Source organism: Talpa occidentalis, unplaced genomic scaffold, assembly GCF_014898055.3.
Source record: "Talpa occidentalis isolate TD23 unplaced genomic scaffold, MPIMG_talOcc4v2.1 talOcc4.5, whole genome shotgun sequence".
NCBI lineage: Eukaryota > Metazoa > Chordata > Mammalia > Eulipotyphla > Talpidae > Talpa > Talpa occidentalis.
In genome coordinates, this window is record NW_023604861.1 from 39178068 (window position 1) to 39196671 (window position 18604).

General features: G+C 37.5%; 1 protein-coding gene across 3 annotated transcripts in view; it reads right to left on the reverse strand.

Annotated features, from left to right (window-relative positions):
• The window catches only part of ELF1 (E74 like ETS transcription factor 1), an 81812-nt gene that overhangs the window by 59030 nt on the left and 4178 nt on the right, over nucleotides 1–18604 (reverse strand). The window contains exon 1 of one of the 3 annotated variants that reach the window (XM_054701416.1): nucleotides 5047–5342. The exons of the other annotated variants lie outside the window; for them this stretch is intronic. The gene's annotated coding sequence lies outside the window, so the exon portion shown is untranslated. Of the gene's footprint in view, nucleotides 1–5046; nucleotides 5343–18604 lie in introns of those variants that run through there. 3 annotated transcript variants of the gene reach the window in all.

Here is an 18604-nt window from a genome sequence, read left to right on the forward strand (position 1 = left end):
GGCAGAAGTGGGGGACTTCTATCATAAGGGACATTTTTTTTAAATATTTATTTATTTATTTATACAAGAACCAGGGTACAGGCCAGAAGTGTGGGAAGGTGAGAGGATTCACCAGAGATGGAGCGGGGAACAGAACAGGTAGACTGACGAAATACACTGCTGAGGGGAGCAGCAGGCAAGACAGGAGAGGTCTGCAGCGCCATGTGGGACCCTCGCCAGTCGGCCAGGATCGAACCAGCACTGCAGAGGCTGCGGACAGCTTCACAGTGCTGCGCTCAACTGCCTGTGCCACCAGGGGAGCCCCTAATAAGGGACATTCTTAACCTACATTGCCATGACATGCAAACACTGCAACAATACTTCAAATGTTTTATGTTAATATTAAACTGTATTTAAACACTAGATTTTAAACATGTATAATCACTTTCATAACTTTTTAATATAAAAATTATTAAATCAACCCTTACACAAACTCTAGAAAGCATTCATAGTGCTTGTGACTTTTTTATATATTGTCACTCTCAGACTACTACCCAGCAATGAAGATTTCTGAATTCTAATAGGGGACTGAGAATCTAAATGAAAAGATAAGTTGAGGGAGAGTTTTCTGATGACAAAGATGGTGTTGATTCAGATATTTGTAACTGAAAGTTGTTGCATCTTAATCTGTATACAACCAAAGTTCAACCGCATAATTTCCCCCTCTCAACCCACAAAGCAAAGAGTACACATTATATTTTTTGTAAAGGGTGGGGTACCTTGACATTTGTAATATGGATCAACAGTCATTTTTACTATAGCATCCAGGCCAAAGACAGAGGTGACAAGACATACTAGAGATGACTCCCTCCCCAAAAAACTACTTCTTTACTAGGTTCTCCACACTGAGAGAAAGCGTTTGAATAGTTGAAAACTGCCCTAATCCTTGTAGGTGACTCAGCAATATTACTAATGTAATTTCCAATACATACATGAAGCAGCTCTTAAGCAAAGGAGCAAAATATTCTGGCCAACTAATGGAAGCAATGATTATTTTCAGACAATTGAACTTGGGGATTCTTCTTCCCATTCCTACAAGAGTCTGCGAACACCTGCACCCCGGTTAGATGTAACGGAATGTAGGCAAGTCTACAAATACAATCAGTTTCAAAGATACTTGAAAAATCACATCTGAGCATTACCTGGTAAAAGAAAGAAAACACAGGCTCCCACCCAGGCTCAATTACAAGTAACAATAGTGTATTTCTCAGCAGAGAATGATTTCCAGACTGTAAATGCTACCCTAAATCAGGAAGGGAATTACTTTTCCTAGAAACCCAAGGATACGGAAATGATGGGCAGCACAGTGAAGCAACAAGTGGAACTAAAAAAATTAAACTAACACTGGGAGAGTGATGGTCACTAAGAGATAAAAAGTAAGCTAATTACATTTGAAAACAAAACAATTAGTTTAATTATATATTGTGGTTAATATGGCAGTGTGTTGGGGAGGGGAAGAGAAAGGCAGAATTAGAGAAAAGAGAGAGGAGTCCTCACAAAGTTGAAAGACAACACAGCAAAAATTGGAATAGAGAGCAATAACAAGTAGGGAGAAGGCTAAATAAATTCTAACATTTATAATAAATTACTCCAATCACTTTTTTACTAGAGGCTATATGCTTAAGATATCATTTTGCTTGAAAATTCAACTATTAAACTGTTATACAGCTGATTAATTGTTCTTCACAGCTTTTAAAACTAATCTCTTTTTTTGAAAGTGTGCCTGTAAGTTAACTGCATCACAGTCTTCTAGGGCACTTATTACCAATGCAGACAGATAAGCCAAAACCCTAGGCCTAATGCATCAGAGCCTGAGTGGAAGTCAGGTGATACTGTTACACCACAGACTGAAAATTACTGCTTTAAAGGTATACTACCAGGTGGGTACTATTTCTTTTCTTTGATAGTTATAATGGGCAGACACCAGAACTTAAGCTGAGGGCCTTTTAAAAGATTTGCCAGCCCTAACTTTGGCAGGACTTGGACTTGCCCCACTGAGTAACCAAGGGCTTAATGCAGCAAATAATAACAGCCTACTCATATGTGCATAGTACCTTTGTCAATGGTTGAAAACCAGATAAACAGAATAAAACATTTCTGATTTCAAGTAGCTTTTAATCTTATTTTGATTGGTGAAAGCAGTAAACTTAAGTAGATGTGATTCATTCTTTAATACTCACTATTCCTAAAAATCCATAAACTTTTCCTGATTATTTTAAGTCTCAGTCAACTTTCACCTCTAGGCAAACAGTATGAACCTAAATTTACTCTGTGATTTGATTCCATTCTTTACTTATTTCATCTATGTTACCAAGAAGTGTTACCTCAATAAGATCCTAAATTTGTGAAGCTACAGTCCATGTTTTCTAGGCTTCTGTGCCTCTTGTTGCTTAGGACAGCTGTCTACACTATAGAGGATCTGATATTGAATTGGATTAGAAGACTCGGAAATTTATGAGATTCACAGTAATATGCAAGATAATTTTAAAAAACCTAAATTTCTGACCTAAAGAATGATACCAAACAAATGAAAACACATGAAAAAATTAACGAGGATTTTATGTTCCCCAGAAGATTCTAAACTCTCAAAGAAGAGAAACAAGTGAGATTATTAATTATGGGAAAGAAAGTCAAGATAAGCATAATCTTCAAGTTTTAGAGACCTCTCGACTTTGTAAATTCATACACAAAGTTTTTCTCTCTCACACACACATTTTAATACAAGGCATCACATTAAATAGTATTTGCCCTCCTAAGAAACAGAAGATAAAATTAAAGTAGAAATAAGTCTCTTTGTATCTACAAGTTCAAGGTAAATTCCCAACTCTCCCAGGCTCATTTTCGGCAATGCCACAAACAATACTTCAACTATGAAAAAATTCTTAATAGTGAAAAATGGCTTCTTGTAAAAATTAAATAAATACATGGTCTACTTATCACATGATGAAAAAAGAAGCTAGTTTGGATGCATTTTCAAAATCATTGGCTAATTATTTTAGCTGCATTTTATCACCAATCTATTTCATTAAAATTTCATTTACTCTTAAGGAAACAGACCATTTCAAACAAAGCATCACTTGTTAATGTGGACTAGCATGAACATCTCCAGCCTGGAAGTCCTGCCAGGAAGCACTATACAACCTTAGCCAGTCCCAGGATCTCTTTGGGTTGCTATTTGTTGTTGTTGTTTTCCCTACAAAAATGAGGGACTTGGAAGATCTTCCATATCAGCACTAAAGTTCTTTAAATTGGCAATTCAATGTTTAATTCTGATGATTTAGTTTAAACTTGTATTCACCACTGTGAAAGGAAAAGAGACTACTGAATAAATCTTACTGGCCTTCCCTCGCTTTCATGTTTTTCCCCCCCTCCCTTCTCCTTGAAGACCTATCACAGTCTCCCTTACAATATAAAAACCTGGAACATATGAGCAGTTTTTATTTTACTTAAACTGCACCAGTGTCTTAATTTCAAGAATCTAAGCTCTTCTATTTCTCTTTAAGAAACAAAATCTTAATTATTTAATTATCTGTATGTCACTGATTCACTCTTATGGGTCAATGGTCTTTAAAAACTCACAAAAAGGGCAAAAGAATTTCATTAGTTTTTCATACAGACCAGGCTAGACGTAAATACAGCCCCTCAGCTTACTCAAAGGCTGACTAACCCAGCAAAAAGCAAACAAAGATGATAGCAAACAGCTCAGAGCTAGATTGGTAGAAAAGTCTGCTGTGACTTTTTTGTAAGACCGCAAAATTGAGACTGTTAATGTCAACAACCCTTTCAAAGAGTAAGAAATAATAACCGACTGCCTTTCTATCACTCCTTTCATCTGACAGGTCTTCAAGCACTTAGGAAGTTACTAACAGTGAATTCCAAAAGAACCAAGTATCGTTATAGTCGTTAATAGATGACTTGGCAAGGTTATTCCAAAAACTTTATTTGTAATCATTGTGTATTCAAATTTTATTTACAAGTTTTAATTTCAGAGATAAGTTTCCTAAGTAAAATACTGCTGCATCTAGCTTCTCAGAGTACCTAGAACTTCAAGGTACACCAGAATGTACACTTGCCAAAATCTAACAATTTCAATGACGACAAGTATTTTAGGAAAAGAGTGAACAGTCTTTCTTTCCCAAAAAGAAAGCAATCTTTCTTTACTTTTATTTCTTAATTCAAAACCAAGCAAATTTTAAAAACAGTACAGAAGGAAGGACAGTACTCTTTACTTTTCCTTTTTACACAAAATTGAAACACTACATTTCCTTAGAAGCTAGTTATGCTTCCATGGTTGCTACTTAGAACAAGTTTCAGAGTGAATTATAAAACTTTTTTTTCCTAAGAGTGAATGAATCATTCCAGTCTTTCCTCCTCTTTATTTACTAATCACTTTTACTTATTACCCAAAATGATCGCTCATTTTACTTAAACTTTTATTTAGTTTTCACAACTAAGTGTGAATTAAATGTTAAGTTTTGTATTTGCATTAACTAAAAGAAAAATGAAAAGGATAGAACATTCAATGAGTAACACCTATCACTGAGTTATGCCAAAACTTTCCCTTAACTAAAATCCCTAAACAAAGTCATTGCTTCTAGATTTTTTTTCTTAAGACTCATATCATACATGAATAGTACAGTTAACATTTTTGTAACTTCCTGATTACCACCATAAACACAACTAGATTTTTTGAAATTAAAATTTGACCTAGTTTGCTTTGTGCTATTAAAAAAAAAAAAAGCGTCTTTACTTTCAAGTCATACAGAGAAAAAAAAAAAAATCACACAAAATACAAAATTGCTTTACCAAGAAGATCTCAACCTTTCCGAATTTTGAATGCTTTGTTACCCCCATTAGTTAAGTGCAATCAGGCATGTGACTGACTACACACATTTTTTCAGAGTTAAAGAACACTTTCAGCCATGTTCTTCAACAGGTAAGAACCAGCCTCCGATTATCAGCTCAGAAAAGAGTCAGAAGGAAACACACAAAATCATAACAAGTTACCTGCAAATAGTTTTTCTCTTTAGATACTGTCCATGGGCTTGAAAATTAAAAGCAACCCGGCAAGTTTTATGCTGTTAAAATGGCTCCTGTAGATTGGGGAAGTGGTGTCTGTGCTTCAGCTTATGAGTCATACATGAAACTAAGTGTTTCTAAGGGAGGCACGCCCATGTTGCTGTGGACCCAATTACTCTGCTAGGTCAAACATGCAAATGTACAGGTGAAAAACGGTGGAGGGGAGAAGAGTACAAAAAAAGGAGAGAGGCTGAGCCAAGGAGCAAGATCTACTTGTATTAAACCATTACTCAGCTCATGTTAATTATCATAATTTTAAATTAACAATAAAATAGAATCAGAATCTTCAGGGAAGTAAAATTAAAAACCATATGTTGTTCTAAAAACTAAAATCTTAATTTTAAAAAGTTACTTTAATATATCAAGTAAATAAAACTATGAAAGAAAAAAGTATGGGAGGGAGTGGAAGGCAGACAGTGAACTTTCTAGCTTTTAGTATAACAATGACCTGGTGAGCCTAACCTGGCTACTCATTAACCCTCATATGAAAGGGGTATATTGCTATGTAATCTGGAAAAGCTAGCAAACTGTAATACCACATGCAGATTTATAAGTTCGCTAAACAGATAAAATCCACAAGAAAATTCAAAGTTCAGTGGAGAAATAGTGTGAATAAACAGTTAGACGGAAACTAAAGTTCAGTACAGTAAGATGCTTTTAAATAGAACTGAGGATTTGATAAAACTCCATTTAAACAAATTTATCAGTGCAATCATGGTTTATAATTCAACTAACTCCCAAGTGACAAACTTTTCCTTTCAAAGAAATTTTCCACAAATCAAAGCTTATTGTGGGTTCAGCACTCTGCTCAGAGCATTAAAGTACCAACAGACGAGGTGGACGGTTAAGATTAATTTTCCAAGTCACCTTACATCTGACAAGATGCCCAAGCAGTTGAAATGTTACTTCAACGACTTGTCCTGCCCCTCCCCGGGTGAATATTCATTTATTCTAAGAGTTAAAATTGATTAAAATGGCCTGCAAGCATGTAGCACTTCCAAAAACACTTTAAATGATGAAGCTCAGCTCACTAGCTAACCATCTTAATATTTTACTGAAAGGAAAATTTAGCAAAGTTTTCTCCTTTAATTACCTGGAAGTGATTATTCTACCTTTCTAGAGGTGCACAGGGGAAGAAAGCTGTCACTGACTTGGGAACTTAACAAATACCACAAAATTCTAACAGTTGTGAACCTACTTTCTGCATATTAAGTACCTATTTATTCTAGCCCACTGAATACTATTTATCTTTTTTTTTTAAGATTTCTTTATTTATGTATACAAGAACTGGGGTATAGGCCAGAGACAGGAGAGGTCTGCTGGGCCATGTGGGTCACCTCCCTGGTCAGGGATCGAACTCCTGCTGCAGTGGCTGCAGTGGCAGATTGCTTCATAGTGCTGCAACTTAACCCCTTGTGCCACCAGAGAGGCACTCCTATTTATCTTTTTACTAAATGAAATTCCATGGCTTCATAAAAATAATTTAAAAGATGCTAAAAGTAAAAAACGTCACTTTTTCTGTTACCAAATGTCATATTTAGCTTATTTTAGTTCATTTATTGAGAATGACTATTTGGAACCTAAAGACAAGAAAAAAATGTCCTTTGAGCAGACACAGGAGATGTTTACTGAAAAAACCCAAATTGTTTCTCAGAGATTAAATTTATTTAAGTAATTTTTTCATTTCGATAACTAGAATAGAAATTATAAGGAATGAAAGGGGGAACAGTGAAAGGATGGTATCAGAACAAATAAGTGACAGAACTGATAAAGGGAAGTTTACAAATTATAAAACTATAATAAATATAAATTTAAAAGTACTGGAATCTAAAGTCATCTTATGAGGTGAGTAAGTTCTATACACTCCTAAAGTATCACCATACTGTAAGTGCTTCCAAATGAGTGTTATTATGATAAAGGTTTTTAAAAGACAAAGTGAGTAATATTAAGTGTGTGAAATTCTTCCAGAAGTGTGGATACATAAAAGGTGTCATCTACCAAGAGAATCCATTCACATTCATCTCATAACTTGATACTGTTAGACATTAGGAATATAACTTAAAAGAAGGACTTTTTTGGCCACATGTTGATTGTGATAATAATTACTCCTCTACAGCATTCAAGTAATTAGCTGTGTTACAAGAGTCTATTGTCGGTGTTGTTTGGAGTATTATTCTTTCCTCTCTTGTTAAAAAAATAGACAGGAATTATTGTACAATTTTGTACACAGAATTAAGATGTTCTCAGTTAATATGCTGACTGCAATCTCAAGTTGCTTGATATAGATATCTTATAATTACATTTTATATTCACTATTAAAGACAATATAGTATCTTTTATTTTAGTGGACTATAACCAGAGATGCACCTCTGAATTTCCTAGAGGAATTTTTTTTGAGACATAGATGCATTCTATGCCTTCTACCTCTAGAAAGAGATTCAGTAGAAAGGGTACAACTTAAGATTTATAAGATCCACAGACTCTCTAATGTAGTTAGTGCTCTTCATACAGTAGCCACCCAAAGAGATATCTTTTACCTTACTATTCAATAGTCCTTAAAAGGGGAGAGGAATCCTCAATTTTTTAATACTGACTTTAAAGTGAAACCTAAGCTCCTCCATTGCTACTTTTCTGGTATCAGTTTCATATCATAGAAAAATAATATCGCAACACCCTAACTGACTCTTTTCCTACTACCAAACACCTACTTTCAAATCACCTTCCACTACATCAGAGAAAACTTCCTAAAGTATAACTCTGTAAATGACAGTTGAAAAACAAACTTTGCTACCCAAGAGGCAAAATAAAAAGATGGCTTGCACAATCTGACTCAGTTGACCCATCTTCAGTCCTATCTCCTCACTCTCTCTCTCCCTGTCTTTGACTCTCTCCCCCTCTTCCACCATCCTCCCTCTAGCTCCCTCTTGTCCCCTTCTTCCCCCTCCTTATTGGAACTTTTTGCTTTATTCCATTGCTTTTTGTCTGCTTTCCTTGGGCCTGGAGAACACTTACCTTATTAACATCCCCTAGACTACCCCCTATCTGCCTTCTCTCCTCAAATAGCTACTCTGCAAGAAGGATTCCCTCAACAGTCCCACTTCATTATTATTATAAGAACTTATCATGACTCTGAAAGGGATCCCAGAGATCCTCTAGTATTCCACCAGTTTTACAGTGTTTCTGTTAAGCAGCTCGATTCTTACAAAAATCCTTAAGGAACCTTGATACTACATACACTTAAGTCTTTTTTTCTGTTTTAAGAAAGCCTAAAATACTGAACCAATCCAACATATACTCACTTTCATCTACTACAGGGAGCTGTCATGTGATGTCTCTGTTTTAAGAAAGCCTAAAATACTGAACCAATCCAACCTCATTTCATATACAGGGATGTATGTGATGTCTCTCCTTCACTGAGGTTCAGATCTACTCACTTTAGTTCCTGGGGTCTTCTCCCAGCTTCTGAGGCTCACTCACCGAGATGGTGAAGAAGCTGCACTTCCACATGCCTAATCCCCTGGCTTTGTTCTCCCTTTCTTCCATAGCTAGGAGCTCCATTTTTCTGCTTCTCTCATCCCCTCTTTTAAAAAAAAAAACCAACCCTCAGGAAAGAGCTGATAAACTCATTTACTGGGAGGTTACAAGAGATTAGTAATAGGCTAAAAGTGGGAAATAAATAAAAATAGGGAAAGGATGTCTATGGAGAAAAATGACTTGATTAATGTCAAGTTAACGACTAATTTGAGTTACTCCTAGTCTCATATTCATTTTACAAATATTTACTGAAGGCACTTACTGAGCAGTTACAACGTGTCAGGTGACTGTTCTAGGCCATCCCTACCTGAACAAAAGAGACAGGCATTGCAGATGGACAATCCCTGCCCCCATGATGCTTACATTCCCGCATGGGAGAGATAAACATTAGGAGCTAAACATTAAACATATAGTACATTAATTATAAATAAAAGATATAAATAAACTGTTAGTAATAAGGACAAAGAAGAAGAAATAGCATAGAGAAGAACATGACATTTTAGACAGACCAGCTAGGGAAGACTCACATTTGCTAGGTCACGTTTGCATAAACATCTCTAGCCTTGAGACTAGGAATAATATTTTAGGCAGAATAAACCCTGTGCCGAGATTCTAACAGGCAGTTTGCCTGATATATTCAAGGAATGAAGGAAGTTAGTATAGTCTGAGTTGAGAAAGCAAGGAGGAGAATAACAGAAGGAAAAGGGTTAGATACAAACAGAGGGCCTCATTGTTTATGGACTTTAAGTGTAGTTCTGAAGAGATGAGTCACAAGATTGCTGTTCTGTTGAAAACAGACTGCAAAAAAACAAGAATGGAAGAAAGGAGAAGCTAATACAATCCACCCAGAAAAGATAAGAAGGCATAGACAAAGGAGGTAGCAGCAGCAGCAGATATAATTAAATTAAGGGTGTGTTCCCAAGGAATGGTGAATGAAAGTTTTGAGTGAATAGAAAGTGGGTTGTGAAAGAAAGAAAATCTTTGAAATTCCATTTTTGGCAACTGGAAGAGGGTAGTTGACAAAACTGAGGTGGAAAAGACTACAGATGGCAATGGGTTAGAGTGAGGGACGATCAGGAATTCAGCTCTGAGTACTTGAAATTTAAGCTGCCCTTCTCCAGGTGGGGATGGCAAACTGGATATATTGTAGTGGCGTTAAATGGTTAGTTTTGAAGTCTGGGTTAAATCTACAAATTTGGGAGTCACTTAAAATTGTAATTTGTTACATATTATAAATATAATTTATATTACTCTTTTAATATATAAAACACATGTTATTAAAGCTATAAACCTATAGACAGAAAAGATAACTGAGAGACCCTTGGGTCATTCCAGTTTTTAGAGAGAGGGGGGACTTGGTAGAATTAGAAAGGGTGGCCAAAAAGGAGATCTAGAAATGCAGCATAAAAACTAGGCAATGAGTAGGAGAGAGTACCTTGGCTCTTAGAATGAAGAAAGGGAGGAAACAAGTATGAAAAGCAGCTACATGTATCTATAGCTTTTACAATCAGAAAAAAAAGATGAAGTTAATTTCATACTAAAAACAAAAAATCCTTGCCACTATCCTAATCATACTGATAAAATTTCAAAAATAGGGCCTCCCCGGTGGCGCAGGCGATTGAACGCCGCACTGTGAAGCTGTCCGCAGCCTCTGCAGCGCCGATTCCATCCCAGCTGGCCAGCGAGAATCCCACATGGTGGGGCAGACCTCTCCTGTCTCGCCCACTGCTCCCCTCAGCAGTGTGTTTCGTCAGTCTGCCTGTTCTATTCCCCGCTCTGTCTCTGGTGAATCCTCTCACCCTCCTGCGCATCTGGCCTGTACCCCGGTTCTTGTATAAAAGTAAATAAACCTTGAAAAAAAATTTCTTTTCGAAAATATTTCCTTGCTAACCATTTGGCATACTTGTTTCACTAAACTCCCATGACATTACTACTAAAAGCACCAAGAAGATTTCAAAGATTTCAAAGGAGAGCAGTCTTGATGCAGTAATTCTCCAAAGCCAGTCCACAGAGCAGATGCATGATAATCATCCAAAGAGAGCACATGAGCTCGATGCATCATGCACTTCAGAGCCCTTTATCTAAGGATTCAAATTTAGTACGTCTTAACGGAGCCAGTAGTCTCCAATTTTTCATTGCTTGGATGACCAGCACAGCACAGCACAGCAGACAGACCTTCGAATGTCAATAGCACTGACTGCACCTGTGTGCACACAGCACCAGAATACGTTATCTAGATTAAGTCAGCAGGAAGGTCATATTTGTATTAAGTAGATCCTACTTAGGAGAAAACAAATTGTGTAGTATATTTTTCAAATATGTCATAGACTAGTGAAGTTTTTTCTTAGAAAAAAAATCTAAATTCTAAATTTATGCTTTCCCTTAAAAAAAGATTCATGATTTCACACCCCAACTGTCAAATACATCCCAATTCCATTTACCATTCTTTTCACTCCGTTCACAGTCAAATTCACTCAAAGACATGTCTATACTCCATTTCTTCATTCCCAATTCATTCTTTGATTCCCTCTAATCTAATATAGCTACTATTATACCACTAAATCTATTCTAACTGAAGTCAATGACCTCACAGGGCTAATTCCAATTAATACTTTCAGAATTAGTTTTGTTAGACCAAATAAATGCTCTCTTACTGGTTTCCTCCCAGTTCTGGACTACTTTTCCTCAATCTCCTGTCCTCCACTTTCTCTACCTCACCACTGAATGTCCTAATGTTTCATCTTTTTACTACAGACTCTCACAGAGCAAACTCATTTATTTTGAAGGTTTCAACTACCAAGCCAGTATAAAGATAAAAAGCACCTATGATCAATTACCATTAACAATTCCCTTAAATTCACACTTGCTGTACAATTTGCAATAACAAGCCACACTGGCAATCAATACAGCATCTGAATAAACATAATTGAACCATTTGTCCTTCTCACATTCCAGCACTAGAATAAGTAGGTAATTACTATTTAAAGGCCATATTGTACGAAAAGGTACATGATTTTTCTCATTTCCCCTCCATTCCATTTTCATTCTCCTTGGCATGAAACCCATCACTGCTTACCTACTTTGCTTAAGATAAAATTCAGTAACATTAACAAGGTCTATAGTGCCTTATATGATCTTTTATATATCTTTGATCCCATCACATTTTACTCCATTACAGCCCTCAGGGCCTTCATTCATTTCTCAAAGTATACCTTTTCTTTCCTGCTTCTGAAAATTTGCAAAATGATACTCCCTCAATCTCCCCTCACTTCCCATTTCCCTCTTTCTCTTCATCAATACTTACTTAGTCCTTCAGGCCTCTATTCAACTGTCATTTCCTTAGGGAAACCTTTAAATATGGCCCCTTTCCATGACTCCCTTAGGTGTCTCCTGGACTTTGTTATTTATTCAGTGTCTGTCTCCCTGCAATAATAAGCTTCCTGAGGATGTTGTCTTTTTGTTTTGTTTTGTTTTTGTTTTTTTATTCCCCAGCATCTAACACTTAAATATAAACCAAATTGGTAACTTTAATCTCATTACAGGTATGTTTTATATCTGTACACTTTTTATTTTATTTTTTAAGATTTTATTTATTTTTGTGTAGAATAACGGGAGTATAGGCCAGAGGTACATGGAAGGGGTGAGAGGATTTACAAAAGACAGAATGGGGAGCAGAACAGGCAGATTTACTGAAATATACTGCTAAGGTGAACTACACAGCAGGTAAGACAGGTCTGCTGTGCCATATGTGGGTTAGCACCCTAGTGGGACTGAACTCAGGCCACTGCAATGGCCTTGGGCATGCAGTGGGCCTTCAAGGTGACAGCACTGAAACTTAATTCCTAGGTCACCACGGCAGCCCATTTGTACAATTTTTAAATAAAAATTCAAATTTGCCTTTTTTTTAAAGTGTAGTAAAATATGCATAACAAACTATCATCTTAATCATCTTTAAATATACAGTTTGGTGGTACTGGCAGTAATAAGTATATTCACAATGTTAGACAACCAATTTCTAGAACTCTTTTCATCTTGCAAAACTGAAACTATATCCCCCTAAACAACAATTCCCATCTTCCATCCCCCCATCCCTCGCAACCACATTTTATTTGTCTCTATGATTTTGACTATTCTATGTACCACATGTAAGTAGAATCACATGCATTGTCTTTTTGTGACTGGATTGTTTCATTTAGCATAATATCCCAAAGGCCCATCCATGTTGTAGCATGTGTCCTTTCTTTTTAAAGCTGAAAATATTCCACTAAAAGTATATACCACATTTCATTTATCCATTTAACTACTGACTGACATTTTGGGTTATTTCCACCTTGTGGCTATTGTGAATAATGCCCCTGTGAACCTGGGGGTACAGTATCTCTTTGAGAATCTGCTTTTAATTCTTTTGAACATATAGCCAGAAGAGGAATTGCTAGATTATATGCTAACTCTACTTGTAATTTTTTGAGGAACTGTCATCCTGTTTTCTTCAATGCGGCACCATTTTACATTGCCTTGGATAGTACACAAGGGCTCAGATTTCCTCACATTCTCGCCAACTCTTGATATTTTCTGTTTTGTTAGCAGTAATCTAATGATTGTATGTGGTGGATTCATCTTTATGTAAACTTTGTGTTTTCTTTTCCCTACAAACGTGTTTTAAAAGTCCACTTAAGGGTCTCCCTGGTGGCGCAAGGGGTTAAGCACAGCACTATGAAGCAATCCGCAGCCTCTGCAGCATGAGTTCAATCTCCGGCCAGCCAGGGAGCAACCCACATGGTGAGGCAGACCCTTCTTGTCTCGCCTGCTGCTCCCCTCAGCAGTGTGTTTCACTCAGTCTACCTGTTCTGTTCCCCACTCTGTCTCTGATGCATCCTCTCACCTAGCCCCCCACACCCTGCATCTCTGGCCTGTATGCCAGCTCTTGTATGCATAAATAAATAATCTTTAAAAATTAAAAAAAAAAGCCCACTTAAAATAAAACATGTTACATAAACTTACAAGACAATGCAAAAGAAAAAACAATCTTGCAAGGCAGGATTTCTAGAGACACTAAAATTATGGTTCATGTGAAAACCATGGGAAAAAAACCAAGGTAGAACAAAGAAAAGGTACTCCCACTCATATTTAAATTCCCTGATGCCAACTGCCTGCTTGGAGTTTTCGATTCCATTTAAACCTACAGTTCTACCTTCCAACAACATACTTCCCCCTACTCTCCACCCTCACCTGTGTGCTGAGACTGCCAGTGCTCAATCCCTTCCATTACACTGTCTTTCTACTTCAGTTCTTGTAACTGGGTCAAATGCCTGCCTTACTCAGTGGGAATGGCAGGGACCCATCCTTCCGAGTTAATAGAGACATTTGTGTTTCTTGGCATAAAAGGTTATCAGTTATAAACATGGATATTTAGAAAAGCTAGGGTAAAACAAATCCCATCACAACCTTGAAAGCTGGAATTGAATTTTAACAAATCTGGAAACATAGTAAGTTTCACACAATACAATATCTCAACACATCCTAAATCAGAAATGTGTCCTGGTCTTGGGATTTGAATCCAAAAGGAAGTTTTAATTAAAAAATTAAACTACAGGGCCTCCCTGGTGGTGCAGCAGTTGAGCACTGGGCTGCGAAGCTGCCCGCAGCCACTGCAGCACGGGTTCGATCCCCGGCCGCGGTGAGGGTCCCACATGGCACACAGACCTCTCCTGCCGGGCCCGCTGTTCCCCTCAGCAGTGTATTTTGTCAGTCTGTCTCTTCTGCTCCCCGCTCTGGCTCTGGTGAATTCTCTCACCCTCCCGTGCTTCTGACTGTACCCAGTGCGTGTATAAATAAATAAATAAATCTTTTAAAAAAAAGTTAAAAAAAACTAAACTACAGTAAAAATTTAAAACTATCTACAAGATTCTCTGGATCTAGATGTCACTTGCTGAATACCTTTCCAGAGATTTAACATAAAACACAAAAAAGTTTCAAATCAAAGGTATTTCGTTAAGTCAAAATTATGTATTGGGAGATCTACTTTTAAAAAAGCAAAGGACCTATTAAAATTTGCACAACAACAAAAAAGTTATGGAACAGCTGTTATTGCTTTATCAAAATTCCAAGTTACCTATGCTGGAATAACTTTTCAATGAACAAAAAGCTTTATGTTAACATTTGTGAAAATGAACCAGTGTTGAAAATTAAAAGGGAACACTACCCCTGGTCCTGAAACAGTCACCATTCCAGCATTAAAAAAAAGGCAGATGTTGTGTGATAAAGTTTCTTAAGTGCAGGCTAAATATGAAATTAAACATTTCTTTATATAAGCTCAACATCATTTACAATTTTAAAAACAATATGATAATGAAACTATTCAAAAAGGTTAGGGAAACAGGAATATATCTCTAACTTTATTGACTTTTTGTGCCAATACTCAGGAAAGGAGTGAATAGATTGAACACTATTTTTTTTATTTATTTATTTAATATTTATTTATTTATTTGTTTATCAAGCACTGGGTACAGTCAGAAGCGCGGGAGGGTGAGAGAATTCACCAGAGCCAGAGCTGGGAGCAGAGCAGGCAGAAGGACCTAAGTACACTGCTGAGGGGAGCAGTGGGCGGCAGGAGAGGTCTGCGCGCCATGTGGGACCCTCACCGCGGCCGGGGATCGAATCAGCGCTTCAGAGGCTGCGGGCAGCTTCGCAACCCAGCGTTCAACCGCTGCGCCACCAGGAGGCCCTGAACACTATTTTAAAAGTTCTTTTTCTCAAACCACATTTAAATACTACCAATTTTATGCTAATTAAACACTAACTTAAGGCAATGTACTTTGTGAATCTAGATAAACATTTACATTTTCCCTCTTCATAGTCTACTTCACTTAAAATGACACAGCATATGTCAACTGTAGAATATAATGAAATAGATGAAGCAGAAAATAATTCAGAAAAGTCATGACAGCCCCATAAATTTACTTTGGAAAAGTTAGATAAAACTAAATATTTAAACAAGTGTATTATCATGTTTACCGTAACACTTTTCAGAAAAACTAACTCAGATAAAGATTTAAATGTTTAGAAACATTAACATTATGTGTGAAAACCACTCCACTGCCAAAAGGTAAGCTCCCTAAGGTATCAGGTAACTTAAAAGGCTAGGGGCTCAATTAATACTTCATCCATTCTCTTCCTCAGTCTAGATATCACACTCGGAAAGAACGTACAATTACTGACCTCAGAAGGCTGCTTCACTGCTATGCTATTAGCAACACAAAATTCAAGCACTAAATGAATACCCCACCCCTGTTACCCCACCCCTGCTGACACTCCAGAGAATACAAGTGTGTAAGCTACTTACAGCATTACACTGCAAACAGTTTATGTTCTGGGAAAGTTTTATTTTGTAGAGTTCAAGACTGAGCCATTTCCTGATTTGCAGAGAGAAAGTAAGTCTTTCACAATCACTACTTCAGTTATATTTGCAGACTGCGCTCCTAAATTAACACATAATATAATCGAACTCATTTACAGACACAAGACAATATACTAAAGCATGGGGAAAGTCTAACAATAAAAACCAACTGTATGAAAAATGGGAAGGGAAAGCAATTTTCACTTAGCCACCCCACCCAATAAAAAGAGGGGAGAATACTTTTCATGTATTTCTCAAGACCTGTAGTCCTCAAGGACAATACCAAATGTATTAAAAAAATTCTTAACAATAGAAGGAGGTAAAGGCCATTTCACAACAGGCCCACATGCCACAATGCTTTGAAAAACACAATCTTGGACCTCCCCGGTGGCGAAGCGGTTGAGCACTGGGTTGCGAAGCTGCCCGCAGCCTCTGCAGCACCAGTTCGAGCCCCGGCTGCTCCCCAGCCACCACCGGAGGAGAGTCCTACATGGTGCACAGACCTCTCCTGCCCTGCCTGCTGTTCCCCTCAGCAGTGAACTTTGGTCCTTCTGCCTGCTCTGCTTCCTGCTCTGGCTCTGGTGAATTCTCTCACCCTCCCACGCTTCTGACTGTACCCAGTGCTTGTATAATAAATAAATAAATAAAAAACCAATTAATTAAATGACACAATCTTTATTATGAATTTTTAGAGCAAAGGTATGCCACCTAAAAAGCATTCTTGAATTTCATTCTTTGTTGAAATTCAAAAATCATCTTTGAATTTCTTTTACAACTTTTGAGTTTCTTTTTTCATAAAGCTATTGTTATTTAGATTCCATTTATTTAAACACCTCAAAGAAAGTTTTGAAAATGATCTCAAGTTTATATTTAATGAGTACAGTAACAGCATATGCCAAGGTAGATGAGCCATAATCAGTTTTAAATGAGTACATCTGAAATGAATGAAATTTTACTATAATATTTGAATTCTAAGTTTTATTGACCACAGGGTGGCAGTCTCACAGTCTTTGCATTTAGCTTCAATACACAATTTCAATTTTCAAAATGCCATACACATACACACATGCAGGTAGGCAATAATAGTTTACTGACCAACCCTAAGAACAAAAATTTGCCTGTCCTCTCCAAAACAAATTCTTCGTTCACAACTTCCCTATTTTTGTTTTTTTTAGGAATAATAACTGATTTTTTTTTTTTAAAGATTTATTTATTTATTTATACAGGCACTGGGTACAGCCAGAAGCACGGGAGGGTGAGAGAATTCACCAGAGCCAAAGGGGAGAGCAGAGCAGGCAGACTGACGAAGTACACTGCTGAAGGGAGCAGCGGGTGGCAGGAGAGGTCTGCGTGCCCTGTGGGACCCTCGCCGGTGGCCGGGAATCGAACCAGTGCTGCAAGAGGCTGCGAGCAGCTTCGCAGCCCAGCGCTCAACCACTGCGTCACGTCACGGGGGAGGCCCAATAACTCTGACATCTTAAAATTTTCATTCAATGTCTCTCTTTTTTTATTCTGTAGCCACCACCCTATTTAGGCAAAGTACTAGAGGCAGAGAGCTGTTAGGGATTGGGAAGGGGCATGAGCACCACAGACAGAAACCTTCCATCCTCCAGTTTATCCTGCACACTACCACCAAATTAATTTCATTGTAACATTTATCATATTACCAGAAATTCCTTCCTCTAGCTAAGTTAAACACTCGTTACCCTTAAATCCAAAGACCTTGACAATTAGAACCTTCCAAATTCTCCTATCTAAAGATTCTGCAAGAGTCAAGGAGATTTCCAAAGTGAATTTTACTTTGAACAGACCTTGAAGCTGCACATCCTTCATTCGAATATTTTCTGAATGCTCACCAAATTCCAAACACTGCTCCAAGTGCTGGTGATACAGAGGGGAAAAAGACAAAGTCCCTGTTCCAAGTTACACTCCAGACTGGAGGGCCGGTCTTGGGTTGAAAACTGTTAGGGGAAGGGGATTAGGCCCTCAGGCACTGCAGGTCAGGGCTAAGACTCTTCCTAGGGATGAACCATTGGAAGCCCACTAGGGGTTAAGGGCCTGGGAGTTGGGGATGATATAAAGATAAAAAGATCTCCAGTGCTGACATTATCTGCTACAGACATTAATCTATTTTTGTACCCTTATGTCCCATTCCTATCCTACTTGTACCCTCAGTTCAGCCAAAATGTGCTAGCAATCTGTTCATGTGCCTCTGTTCACGCTTGCTTCCTCTTAAAGCCTTGCCTCCCACCACCACTATCTCTAACAGAAAGAGCCCAACCAGCCTTCATAGCCCATCTCAAATGCTGCCTCCCAGATGAGCTTTTTCTAATGCCCTTTGGACAAATCCAGATGTGATATTTTGGAAACCTTTAGACTCTTAAGACTCTGGTCTTAGTCCTCTCTGAACACTTATCATACCATATGTTGTATCATAATTATCTGTGCACTTTAACCTCCATCATCAGTTATTTACTGAGCACTTGCTACATTCCATTATCTAGGAACCAGAGTTGGAGTGTAAACCAGGAATCTAGTCTCTTTCTTTATATATTT